The sequence below is a fragment of the Ipomoea nil genome, unplaced genomic scaffold (genome assembly GCF_001879475.1).
Source record: "Ipomoea nil cultivar Tokyo-kokei standard unplaced genomic scaffold, Asagao_1.1 scaffold1868, whole genome shotgun sequence".
In the NCBI taxonomy this organism is placed as follows: domain Eukaryota; kingdom Viridiplantae; phylum Streptophyta; class Magnoliopsida; order Solanales; family Convolvulaceae; genus Ipomoea; species Ipomoea nil.
The window spans coordinates 1,192,497-1,204,941 of NW_017618296.1; positions in this window are offsets into that span (position 1 = coordinate 1,192,497).

Here is a 12,445-nt window from a genome sequence, read left to right on the forward strand (position 1 = left end):
CATTCAATTATTCCTAATTACTACCATCTCCCGATTGGCAACAATCTAGAATAAACTTCCCCTAATAAGTTCCCCTTTCCCAAGGACCAACCATTAGGTGCAATCGTGTGTGCCCTAATTTATGCCCCAACTCCCATTGGTGACACAAACATGGCTATGAAGCTAGTAACTATGGCCATTAATTACAAGCATCAAACAATATTATCACGATTGCAACACAAGTATTAAACCCAAATAATAATATATTAAAGAAACTGAGAGCTCAAGCACATAGGTTCATAAACACTTTTACCCAAGAATCTCTAAAGAATTTAGCCAAGCATGACTAAATTATACATAGCAAATATAAATAAAGAATTACAAATCATCAAAAGAGTACAAGAATTAACCAGACGATTTTCCCAAATCTCCCTAGTCTTCTTCTTGCTTTCCAAGACAACTTGTGGCTCTTGATTTCTCTCCTTCTTGTCTCCAAGAATCTCTGAATTCTCTCGGTGTCCGGTCTCTCACCTTAGGGTTGAGGAAGGAGGGATTTTATAGTGGGTACAAAGTTGAGATGAAATAGGAATCTTGTACCAAATTGGACTCAAATTCTAATTCTTATATTTAAATAAAGAAATCGTTGTCTTTAATGATATTTAGAATTTGGAAGATTCCTTGAATTGCTAACTTTTAATATGGAGATATGAGCCTTGAAATCCGCGCAATTGATATTAGGAAAAGAGATCTCGCGCTTGTATTGAATTTCGCCCAGCTGCGCCACTTTAAGCGTCTGTTTTTATCCCAGAAATAGACGCCTATTCTCTCGACGCGTCGAGAATTTTCTCCACGCGTCGAGACTTCCTGTGCGCGAATTAGTTGGCTACTGGAAAATTTCGACGCGTCGAGTCTACTGGGCCCCGAACTCGTCCAAAATTGCTCAAAACTCATCCTTGAACTTTCCTTGCTCATATCTTTGACCTAAAATGGTTCAAAAACACTAACAAACACCGTAAAACATTCAAAACAAGTGTGAACCATAATTAAATGATAATAGCAAGGAAAATATGTATTAAATAAGCAAAATTAAAGAACTTAAATACTGAGATGATTCAAAATAACTATAATAACAAGCAAAGATGTGATAACATCAGCAACCCACATTAACACATTGGGAAGGGGGAGAAAACGTATAACAAAACCTATGCGTGATCCTTCACATACTAAGAATAATCCTAAGGGGATCATACATCTTTCACCTAGGTCAACGGGATACCAATTCAACTAGCATGCAATATATAAGACTCATACAGCCTACGAACGGTACCCGAAATATCAAACTAGACATAGGCACGATAGACGGAGTCCGTTGGGACACCACGGGGGTCGGGGAAACATCAAACGGGGAAGCCGAAATCCCGGGTTGGGGTATTTTCCAGCGGGTAGCCGGTGGGTGGGGGTCCACCCGCCGGCGTGCACTGTTCCGGGCAGCGGGTGCCCGGCGGGCAGCTGCCCGCCCGCCGGCTGCCCGCTGCCGGGACTGCCCGACTTGGCCGCGGGTAGGTGGCGGGTCCCCTACCCCCACCTACCCCCCACTGACTCTTTTCATCACAAAAACGCCACGGGAACCATTGTGGAACCCGAAACCATGCTTAGACACTTTACAACGCAATTAACGATCAACACGTAGTCAAATAACGGATCAAACACGAGAAACGTACGGCACATAACCTATCATGCTTTTCTAACATAATCGACACCCCAAACATGCAATTTCCCACCTGATAAACCAAGAATGATATCATACGATACAACCTAGGGTTCTAATCACTTTTATACCCACAAGAATACGATTCGTCCTCCAATTACAAGATTCGGTGCAAATAACACATAAGCATATACAATTATCAAGAATGACATATAAACATCAAGAACTCCACATAATCATCAAGAACATCATAATTATCAAGAATCTCCCAATATCAAGATCACCCATGGAATTATCCCATCAATCATCAATAATAATATCGCAAATCATCAATACACAATAATATGGGGAAATCCTACGGGGGAAATCATAGCTATGAAAATAGGTTTTGTTGAGACATGGGTTACCTCTTAGCCTTAATTAATTCCTTGGCTATGAAGGGTCTTTCTTTAAGCTTTCTTGCTTTCTTGATTTCTTCTAAGGGAATTCTTGGAGCTCTTTGGGGTGGTGAGTCGTTTATTGTGGTGGGGGATCTAGGTGCCTCCTATATCCCTATTTATATATTTAAGACTCCTAATTAGGGTCTGAATGGTATGGGTTTACTAATTGTATTCCTTATAGAACTAAGGGCTTATTTTAGGGGATAAGGGTTCATGGTCCATAGTGGACCATATTAATTAATTAAAGGGAATCCTAATCGTAGTCTGAATAGTAAAAGGCCTACTTTCTTTATTCCTAATAGATGACTAGGTCTAGGATTCCTAATTAGAATCTGAATAGTAAAGGGTTTACTTTCTTTATTCCTAATAGGCTTAGGACTCTAATTTAGGCAAGGGTCCACGGTTCATGGTGGACTTTATTAATTAATTAAAGGAAACCTAACCGAATTAAATCATATTTAATTATTATTAACGGGATTAATTAAATAATTAATCCGGGATTGAAGGCCGTAACACGGGGTGTTACACTCTCCCCCCCTTACGAGAAGCTTCATCCCCGAAGCTTGGAAACCATTGCGGGGGTAACGAGTCCAAAGTAGTACGGTGGTCCTATAGCGAAAGTATTCTACGGGGAAACTGTATAATTGTATGTTTGTGTGCTGGGTTTTTGGGAATGATTAGGTTTAAAGGGCTAAGAGAGTGGGTTTCAAACCTGAGGACAAAGTGAATTTAGGAATTAGGATCAAGGTTTTCAAGGTTGCAACTTAGGGTGTGAGGTTGCCACCTTGTATGGAATTGTTAAAATAGTGACCAAGAGTGTGGTTGAAGGGTAGAAAGGGTTTTGAAATAAGGAGGGGGGCCGATTTTCTGATGGAGGGAATGGAATTCGGCTAGGATGGGTTAAGGGTTCTCGATCTTCAAGTGACTATTCTGGTTTGATGCTTTGATCACGACGTAATGATGAACTGATGATCCTTCTTCCTTGGTGTTGGCACTTGCTTGACTTTAAGATCCTTGTTAGACCTTGCTTCCCAGGCTAAGGTTTCATCCTTCTCCCCTATCTTGAGGGAATCTCCCGTGATGATTTAACACTTACTTCTTTAATGCGTCCAAGGTCTTGACCAAGTTTGGTCAACCAAGCCAATCTCTTAGGGTGCACTTCCCAAATTCTTCCCAAAGTTTCTTGGGAGTCGGTAAACTTTTGGTTGATTTTCCCTTCTTATTGAATTTCATCTCCTCTTTAGTGAATGAAATTCTTAGTAAGACTTCATGTCTTCCCCGAGGTTCAACTAGTTGTGCCTTTTTGTGTTACTTTTAATGGTGAGGGTGTCCTTGCATGCTCTTTTTCTTTTTGAAGCGCAGTTGGTTACCCTACCTCGTTGTGGAATGACTCGGTGACTTTACGAGTCATCTCATTTCCTTGTGGGTCCTTAATGACCCTTGAGATCTTGGCACAAATGTGCTTTTTACATTTCGCCTAGCACCACGGACTACGTAGTTCTTGATTCCATACAACTTGTAAGGAGTCCTCTGATTTGCTTGAACGATATTCATGGTTTGAAGGAGTCCCGGTCCATCCTTAGCATTTTGACTTTTAAGGTCTTTGTGAGTCCTTAGCACGAGTTCCCAACTCACCTCCTTGGTTTGTACCATCCTTTATGCCAATCATCCCTAGGCGGTTGCATCGTAGAGTCCAACTTCAACCCCGCGTGTAATGCAATTGGTTGTGTTTTTCCGATGGTGTCTTGCGTGTCAATGTCTTTTACCGATGACACCATGTTTGGGCGACCCATGGCTCTTTACCCAAGACTCGCGTTCATCAATCGAGGCACACAAGTGCGCCATGAATCAATAAAGTGAGGAGTTAAGAAATCAGCACATTGTACCAGTGGGCGCGAGGTGGGCGGTCGTCCGCCTGCCAAGCTCCTGTTGGGGACCCGTCAAGGTCCCGTTAAGGTCCCGTTGGGGACCCGCGGGAAGGTGACTAGGAAGAGTGACTTCCTTCGGGGAAAATCCCAAGAATGCACAGATTCAAGTCCCGACAAGCCCCATGTCCATGTGCACAATAGAAGGGACTTGAATACATGGGGTGGCCCATCGTATAGTTTTATTGATCCTTAGGTACGAGTTTATAGATTAGTCAAGACTCTCGCATGTTCTTTTTGCTCAGTAGGTCGAGTCCTGGTTTCCAATTAGCAACCTCGTCATCTTCACCGGGTGGTTGGTTATAAGCCAACTTTGTCTTTGCCTTGCTTGATTAATGATAAGCCTTCTTGGTTTTTCTTGGAGTTCGGCTTGTCGCTCGTTCTTTGTTCAGTCCTTTGGTGACCAAGTGCTTGGTGATGCATTTCTCTTCCTTGGAATGCATTGATTGATTGCCTTTGACGTCGCATGGTGTTTTGGCGATTTTGTGTGTTACATGTACTTCTTACGGTGTCTTAAAACCATCAAGGTCCTTGTTCCCAGGTAAGACCCTTATCGCCGGGAGGTTCTAGTTGCATGATACTTTCCATGCGTCTGTCGCCTCTTCTTGTCATATCGAGTCCTTTTCGACAATTCGTGCTAAAGATTGAGAAAAGACGTTGTTTATGTACTACTTTTCTTTCTTGCATTTGATTGGAGTTCCCGGTCTCCGGGCTGGGATAGTTGCACCCATTCTTAACCAGTTCCGGAAGGGTTCGCTCATGCTGGAGAGAGCAGTTTCCCACTTCCGTTACTCCTTCTTTCGGGTTTGTCCCTAAATTCCCTGTTTGGTAGAAGTTGGCATTACTGGTGTAGGCTTCGTTGGGTGTGCGGGGTTTGATTACAATTAGGGCCTTCTGGGTTTCGTAGTTGTGGTCTGTCACAGACTTCTTTATCTTGGTTGTCTCTGTAGGATCTAATTCAGGCACGAAACGAGCCAGCTGGAGGGATCGTTTGTGGTATTCCCTGATGGTGATCATCCCTTGTTTTAGGTGGAGGATTTTCCTCGTACATGGTTGCCCTTACAGGTGCGGGGTGGAATCGTCCCTGTAGCCGTGCCCCCTAGGCATTCCTAGTTGAATCCCTGGTTGTTGCCCATAAGTGGGTTCTTCGTGAATTTATCAAAGATCAGCCTCGTGTCTTGAAGTGGAATGAGGTTATCCCTACGCGGCGTTCCTCTGGGTATTCCACTAACTAGAGGATTTTGTTGAAGGTTCGGGTTCATTCATCGAGGAGTGTGGGATCCTTGACTGTCTTCTTGTGGGCTCCATGCTGCTGGTTTTTAGGGTCAATATTTATTATATCGATGAGTCAGTGTGCTGCACCCTTACCTTTGGTGTGGTAAGCGTAGGGGGAAGTTATTTTAAGTTAGAGAGGGATAAGGTGAGGGGAGGTTACGTGTAGGTTTCACAATCTCACCGCGCGTCCTAAGATTCCTGAGTCCTATGTTCCTAAGTACCTAGAGTTCAAGCCTAATGTCCTAAAGTCCGGTTTTAAGAGTCTTATCCTAGGGTCAAACTTAGGCTCTGATACCAACTGTAACACCCCAGATTTTCAGGATATTTAAAACTTATAAAATAAAGGTGAAATCTCGTTGAATCCCAAAACATAGTACAAGAGTATGGGGTGCTATGCCACACCTAAGCTAGAGAACTCAGGTGCACAGGCTAACTAACTAATATCCTCAAATAGTATCAGTACTAAATCATGGCACGCAGGCCGAAAGGGAAAAACTATCTAAGCTACGTCCAAGCTTCTAGCGCGCTCCAGTGAACTACTCGTCTGTGCCTGAAAGCCAAATATATCTGTTCAGCGAGAGATGCTGGTAACCCACTCCAACGCGATGAAATACAATACATATAGAGATACATATAGATATACGAAAACCATTTTAAAGCATGATGATATATCCTGCGAGACTCTAGCTTTTAAAACCGGGAATGACTCGACAGATAAGGCTAGACACAAGCAACAGTTATAACAAGCGTATACAATCCACAACAGGCAAGACAGATAAAGCTGAGCACAATTAATAATCATAACCCAACAAAGGAGCCGATCGCAACCGACTAATGAACCGCAGTTCTATATAATATTTATATACCTGACCGGTCTCTACCAGCCTGGTTAACAGTTGGGATGGTTCTCAACCCATTCAACTACCCGTATAGTGGACCTTTGTCCTATATAATATTTATATACCTGACCGGTCTTTACCAGCCTGGTTAACAGCCGGTATGGTTCTCAGCCCATCCGACTGCCCGTATAGTGGAACTTAGTCCTATATAATATTTATATACCTGACCGGTCTCTACCAGCCTGGTTAACAGCCGGTATGGTTCTCAGCCCACCCGACTGCCCGTATAGCCCGATTGATCTCAACCAATTCGGGGTGACACGCACACATAACACGTAGCAAGCACATGCAACCCACATTAACACATTGGGAAGGGGGAGAAAACGTATAACAAAACCAATGCGTGATCCTTCACATACTAAGAATAATCCTAAGGGGATCATACTTCTTTCACCTAGGTCAACGGGATACCAATTCAACTAGCATGCAATATATAAGACTCATACAGCCTACAAACGGTACCCGAAATATCAAACTAGACATAGGCACGATAGACGGAGTCCATTGGGACACCACGGGGGTCGGGGAAACATCAAACGGGGAAGCCGAAATCCCGGGTTGGGGTATTTTCCAGCGGGTAGCCGGTGGGTGGGGGTCCACCCGCCGGCTGCCCGCCGGCGTGCACTGTTCCGGGCAGCGGGTGCCCGGCGGGCAGCTGCCCGCCCGCCGGCTGCCCGCTGCCGGGACTGCCCGACTTGGCCGCGGGTAGGTGGCGGGTCCCCTACCCCCACCTACCCCCCACTGACTCTTTTCATCACAAAAACGCCACGGGAACCATTGTGGAACCCGAAACCATTGTTCGACACTTTACAACGCAATTAACGATCAACACGTAGTCAAATAACGGATCAAACACGAGAAACGTACGTCACATAACCTATCATGCTTTTCTAACATAATCGACACCCCAAACATGCAATTTCCCACCCGATAAACCAAGAATGATATCATACGATACAACCTAGGGTTCTAATCACTTTTATACCCACAAGAATACGATTCGTCCTCCAATTACAAGATTCGGTGCAAATAACACGTAAGCATATACAATTATCAAGAATGACATATAAACATCAAGAACTCCACATAATCATCAAGAACATCATAATTATCAAGAATCTCCCAATATCAAGATCACCCATGGAATTATCCCATCAATCATCAATAATAATATCGCAAATCATCAATACACAATAATATGGGGAAATCCTACGGGGGAAATCATAGCTATGAAAATAGGTTTTGTTGAGACATGGGTTACCTCTTAGCCTTAATTAATTCCTTGGCTATGAAGGGTCTTTCTTTAAGCTTTCTTGCTTTCTTGATTTCTTCTAAGGGAATTCTTGGAGCTCTTTGGGGTGGTGAGTCGTTTATTGTGGTGGGGGATCTAGGTGCCTCCTATATCCCTATTTATATATTTAAGACTCCTAATTAGGGTCTGAATGGTATGGGTTTACTAATTGTATTCCTTATAGAACTAAGGGCTTATTTTAGGGGATAAGGGTCCATGGTCCATAGTGGACCATATTAATTAATTAAAGGGAATCCTAATCGTAGTCTGAATAGTAAAAGGCCTACTTTCTTTATTCCTAATAGATGACTAGGTCTAGGATTCCTAATTAGAATCTGAATAGTAAAGGGTTTACTTTCTTTATTCCTAATAGGCTTAGGACTCTAATTTAGGCAAGGGTCCACGGTTCATGGTGGACTTTATTAATTAATTAAAGGAAACCTAACCGAATTAAATCATATTTAATTATTATTAACGGGATTAATTAAATAATTAATCCGGGATTGAAGGCCGTAACACGGGGTGTTACACCGAGTGTGAATGATCCAAAACACTTCTACTGGGATCGCTGTAACAACATGGTGGTGACTTGGATAGCTCGGGTGTTGTCTCCGACGATTGCGAGTAGTGTTTTGTGGATCGACACCGCCGAAGGAGTGTGGATAGACCTAAAAAAGCGATTCAGCAAGCAGGATGTCTTTAGAATCGCAGAAATCAAGTCTGAGATCTACCAGACAAAGCAAGGTAATTACAGTGTGAATGAATACTTTACCAAATTGAAATTGTTATGGGATGAGTTACTCATCCTACGACCAGCACCTACCTGCATTTGCATCCAGAAATGCAAATGCAGTGAAGATTTCTTGAGCAAGAATGTGGTCAACACTGAGAATGATATGTTGTGTTCTTTCCTCATTGGCCTTGATGATAAGTTCAATGGTGCAAGGAATCATATTATGTTGATGAGGCCCCTGCCAGATGCAGGAGAAGCCTTCTCCATGATCTCTCAACAGGAGAGACAATTTTCCATAGGATTCAACAGTCCTATCAGCCAGTTTGGGCACTCAACTGACAATCTGTCAAGTAGTGCAATGCTTGCCAAAGGAGATAGACATTACCCAAATAATAAGCCAAAGGTGGTGTGTAGCTATTGTGGATTTACGGGACACACCATTGAGAAATGTTACAAGAAACATGGGTATCCCCCAGGTGGAAACCTAGAGGAAGAACTGTTTGGCTACTCTGGCCTATCCTTGATACAAAGCCAGGGGACTGTCCAAGAGAGTTGTGTTCCCACCAATCAAGATGGATATAAAAGGTATCTTGAGTTTCTTGAATTTATGCAAAGGGAAAAGAGCACCCCTCTGGATACAGGCACTGGAACACCACATGCAAATACCATCTCAGCCAACTTTATGCCAAGCACAGAATTGGAAGGTAAACTTACTCTCAACTCTGTTAATGAGTGTAAGAATGTGTGGATTCTAGATAGTGGGGCCACACATCACATAGTATGTGATAGAAGTCTTCTTACCAATTCTAGACAAGTCAATGGAAAGTATGTGGCATTACCAAATGGAAACAAGGCTGCAATCACACATATTGGTTCAGTATGCTTGCCAAACATGGTCTTATTGCAAGATGTTCTTTGTGTACCAGTGTTCCTTTACAACTTAATCTCCATAAGTGAGTTGGTTAAATCTTCAAGCTATCATGTATTGATGTATTCTAATAAGTGCATAATACAGGACACAAACCTTGGGAAGATGATTGGTACAGCGGAGCTTAGGGAGGGCCTATACTACTTTGTTCCAGCAAATCAGTCTCTTATGCATTGTCTTTCTGCTGTAAAGTCTGTTGCTAACAATATTTGGCATATTAGACTAGGACATGCTTCTCATTCAAAAATAAAGTTCTTGCAATCCCTAAATGCAGATGTAATAGCTGGAAAAGATGTTGTTTGTGACTGCTGCCATTTGGCAAAACAAAAGAGATTACCATTTTATGCCAGTAAATCTTTTACAACTGATTGTTTTCACCTTGTTCACATGGATATCTGGGGACCCTATCATATTAAAACTGTATTTGGACATCAGTACTTCCTCACCATTGTAGATGATTTCAGCAGGACCACATGGGTTCATCTTATGAAGGGCAAGGATGAAGTAAGACAACTTGTACAAAGTTTTTGTGCCATGGTGCAGACTCAGTTTGGAAAGAAGTTCAAGTGCATTAGGACAGATAATGGGAAAGAGTTCTTTATGCCAGACTTTAATTCCCAAGCAGGCATAATCCATCAGACTTCTTGTGTGTACACCCCTCAACAAAACAGTGTGGTGGAGAGGAAGCATGGCCATATCTTATCCACAGCAAGAGCCCTGAAGTTCCAAGCTGGATTACCTGATCATTTTTGGGGTGAGTGCATTTTACATGCTGCCTATCTGATTAACAGATTACCCTCAGCAGCACTGGATAACAAGATACCATATCAGCTCCTGTTCTGCAAACTGCCTCAATACCAGCTTCTTAAAGCCTTTGGGTGCTTAACATATGCCTCACTTCATGGGGGTCACAGAACAAAGTTTTCCCCAAGAGCTAGAAGATGCATGTTCTTGGGCTTCACCACTGGGACAAAAGGGTACAAACTCTATGATCTCCAGACTAGAGAGTTCTTTGTATCAAGGGATGTAGTTTTTTATGAAGATTCCTTCCCATTTTTAATTAATGAAGTGGTGGAGAAAGGACAAAAGCAACCAATTTTGCCCTCTGAACATGCAACCTGCACTGACTGTGAACCCACTATTGTTTCTGAGGAAATCAGTCAGGCACAACCTCCAGATATCACTAATGCATCTGACCTCATTCCTGAGGTGCCCTCCGCTCAGCCTCCACCACTAGATTTAAGAAGATCAACCAGGCAGAGAACCACCCCATCCTACCTAGCAGATTATGATTGTCAAAATGGTAGGACTTCTCCTCATAGCTTGGCCACAGTCTTATCTGACAGCAGGTTGTCCCCAATGTATCAAGCCTACATCATGAACATTTCCTGCATTAAAGAGCCAAAGACATATAACGAAGCCATAAAACAAGATTGTTGGAAACAAGCAATGGCAAATGAGATTGCAGCTTTGCAGGCAAATGAGACTTGGGAAATCACTGATCTACCTCCCACTAAGCATGCCATTGGTTGCAAATGGGTCTATAAAGTCAAGCACAAGTCTGATGGAAGCATTGAAAGATATAAAGCCAGATTGGTGGCAAAGGGGTACACACAAACAGCAGGACTGGATTACCTAGACACCTTCAGTCCAGTAGCTAAGGTCACAACCATCAGAGTTCTTTTGGCCATTGCAGCTGCTAAGAGTTGGAACCTTCACCAACTAGATGTGAACAATGCCTTCCTCCATGGGGACCTTCATGAAGAAGTGTACATGACACTACCACCAGGGTTTACTGCTCCTAAACTTGGAATGGTTTGCAGATTGATCAAATCCCTCTATGGATTAAAGCAAGCCAGCAGACAGTGGAATGCTAAGCTCACTGCAGAACTTCTTCAAATTGGTTTCAAGCAAACTATTGCAGATCCCTCCTTATTCACTAGGGGTGCAGGTGATAAATTCATTGCTTTATTGATATATGTAGATGATGTGATATTGGCCAGTCCAGACACTATGCAGATTCAACAAATTAAAAGGCATTTACACAAGGCTTTCCAAATCAAAGATCTAGGTCCTCTCAGATTTTTCTTGGGCCTAGAAATTGCTAGAAGTGAGAAGGGCATATCTATCAACCAAAGGAAGTATGCTTTAGAGTTACTGGACAGCACTGGTTTCATACATAGTAAACCAGTGAAATCCCCCATGGTTCCCTCAACAAAGCTGAGCAAAGAAAGTGGGACTGCCTTTACAGATAATACTCAGTACAGGAAACTAGTTGGGAAACTGCTATACCTCACCATCACTAGACCAGATATTAGCTTTGCCACTCAACAATTATCCCAATTCCTGGATTGTCCTACAGATATCCACCTTCAGGCTGCTCACAGAATCCTTAGATACATCAAAGGGGCTCCTGCTCAGGGACTGTTCTTTCCATCAAATAATCCACTTCAGCTAAAAGGCTTTACGGATTCAGATTGTGCTGCTTGTCCAGATACCAGACGATCAGTTTCTGGTTTTTGCATATTCTTGGGATCAGCCTTGATATCTTGGAAATCTAAGAAGCAGTTGACTGTATCCAGGTCATCCTCAGAGGCAGAATACAGGGCCATTGCAGCAGCTTCATGTGAGATCCAATGGCTATGTTATCTGCTAAAAGCCTTAGAAATTACCATCCACTCTCCAGCTGTTCTATTTACTGACAGCAAATCGGCTATGGCAATTGCTGAGAACCCCGTGTTCCACGAAAGAACAAAACACATTGAGCTAGACTGTCACCTCATAAGGGAAAAATTGCAGAATGGAATTCTCAAGCTACTACATGTTCCTACTACAAACCAACTGGCAGATGTATTTACTAAGCCACATGCGCCCACCACCTTCAATGGTTTCATATCCAAGCTTGGTCTACATAACATGTATGATCCAGCTTGCGGGGGGGTATCAAGGATAGGCCAGAGTAGCCAAACAGTTAGTTACAATAACTGTTAGCTTGGTTAGTTAGAAGTAGTTAGAAGCAGTTACTCTTCTTCTCCTTCTCTACTCTGTATATAAGCTTCAATGTTCTGCTACGTCTCAATCTAATGAATAGACTTCCAGTTCCGTTTACTTCATTTATTTCCTCTTCCAAAACTTCACAAAGAACTTCTGCCTGATTCCGCCGTGGGGTACTTCCCTCGAAGAACTTGCACCCAAAGATGATCCCTTTCCGTCCTCATGTGCCAGCCCAGCTTCGCCATAAAAGCCATGTTTACTTCCTGGACCCTT